At 48.4% G+C, this 1,989-nt stretch overlaps 1 non-coding gene across 1 annotated transcript; it reads right to left on the bottom strand.

The window, feature by feature from the left end:
* Positions 1–230: 230 nt before the first annotated feature.
* On the bottom strand, positions 231–392 carry LOC144144155 (U1 spliceosomal RNA). The gene has a single exon (XR_013317171.1). It is a non-coding gene; the product is annotated as a U1 spliceosomal RNA (small nuclear RNA).
* Between the last annotated feature and the right edge of the window lie 1,597 nt (positions 393–1,989).

The raw sequence follows: 1,989 nt of genomic DNA, 5'->3' as shown, positions 1-1,989 counted from the left end.
TCTCTCTCCTTTGTGGCAAAGATGGCAAATGTGTTGTTTATATGTAGAGATTTATTCACCATTCCTTTCTAACTGTCTCCTTGTAATGTCATCGCCAGTTAGAGGCGCTCATTACGCGGATTAGTAGCTTAACCACGTAGTACCCGATCCCTAGTACGCAGCTTTTACATTGCGGGGGGTACGTAAGGGCTACTTTCTCCCCACCGTCTGACTTTGGATTTGCAAAGGGGGAGGGGCCGGCGCGCACGCCTGACCCCACTACCAAAAATTGCATGCCCCATCTGCCCCAGTTTGGGGAAGTGGCAAACTTCAGCCGACCGCAGTGCAATGGCCGGCCTCCGCTTGGGGCACCGGCCATAGTGACCACCAGACGCCCAGCACCAGGTAAGTATGCCTAAGCCGCGATCTTCAGCCAGGCACCCTTTGCCAAGAACAATCACGTGGCGTCGGTGGGGATGTGCCGCGAAGTCAGAAAATATTTGCAGGCAAGGCAGAAATAGCGCAACAAAGGACCGCGAAAAACTTTGTGCGCTCGCGTCCAAATACCTTCTAGCCGAAAGGCTGCCGTTGTAAAGCGGGCGCGCGTCGCAAGCACGTTTTGCGCCGTCGGCATGTACAGGCGGCTGGCCGCATGGCCGCACCCCTACTAACGCCATCTACTGGTTCGCTCGGACCACTCTCTCTTTTCTTTTTGGAAACTGCGAAGCCATATTTCTAAATAGCCTTCTCTGTTCAGCCTCCGTGGCCTACGGATACTAGTCATCGAATTTCACGCTGATGGCGTGCGGTTAGAGCCAAAGCGGCACATTTTTTCGGCAGAATGTTTTTTTTTACTTTTTCTTTTTGCTGAAACATGTTTCATGGGGTCAATCATACGCATTCCTGTCGAAAATAACCATACTTATGTTTTATGTCGGCCTCACGTAATACCAACACTTCCATTACGTGCTTAATTTTATTTGTACGACGCGAAAAAGAGGCGAACATGGGATGCGTCTAGCGGCCGAGTTTGTCAAATACACGTCCAGGTGAAAACCAGGGTGGCTGCGAGAATGGAGAGAGAGAGAGAGAGAGAGAGAGAGAGAGAGAGAGAGAGAGAGAAAGAGAGAGAGAGAGAGAGAGATTTTTTTCTCCGCCCTCAATTTTTGTGAGCCCTGTACCAAAACTATAGAACAAAGTATGATTGATGGATTGATTGATCCCCTGTCCAGGGTCGATCGGACTTTTAACTGTACAGGCACCCCCTTAAGGCGCGACGTGTGGTGCCCAACTTTCGTGCGCAATTATCACCGCCTGAAATGATCTTGGTGGGAAGAGCAAGCATAACCAGTGAATTTCAACCATATGTCCCGGTTGCGAACTTTCCACAGTGAGTTCCTATGTATCCATGCATGGTGTATCTAACGCACACGAAAGCATTGGTGGTGGGTGGCGCACAACAGACATTTTGTCCGGTCGAGGCGCCCCGCTACCATCGATAATCCCAGTCAAGAGCAGAAATAGTATTTTGAACCAGTTTCTTCTTGCTATTCGGCAAAAGCATGCACCAACTCGGCACGTGAACGCGCCCGCACCCGGACCAGCTGACGCGTACACGGCATTCTGACCTTGAGCTTTTAGTACACAACTAGGCACTCCAAGTTGAATTTCTTTAGTTCTCATCGCGGTCATCATTTGGTCATACTAATGAAAACGATGAAGGCTAATTCAAGCTGCAGACGTCTTACCACGATCTATGTTTAGATTTGGGCAACATTTTTGGTGGATAAAGAGTACCTGCCCAAAACAAGAATTTTTGTAAGACATACACGCTATAAAGTTCAACCAAATAAGTTAAGTAGTCAATTACCCTGTTACCCATATTGTAGCGACTTTTTTTTGGGGGAGGGGGGGGTGTTTACGCGCTTGTACTCTGATTCGAAATTCCAATATTTCGCAGTCTTGTTTTGTATCCTTTTACTGGCGTTTCACTTTCGCTTATTCAATGTA

This window comes from Haemaphysalis longicornis, unplaced genomic scaffold (genome assembly GCF_048455015.1).
Source record: "Haemaphysalis longicornis isolate Haplotype H1 unplaced genomic scaffold, Haemaphysalis longicornis Haplotype H1 scaffold_63, whole genome shotgun sequence".
Lineage (NCBI taxonomy): Eukaryota > Metazoa > Arthropoda > Arachnida > Ixodida > Ixodidae > Haemaphysalis > Haemaphysalis longicornis.
The sequence above is the reverse complement of the archived record's forward strand: the minus strand, read 5'-3'. Positions and strand labels throughout refer to the sequence as shown.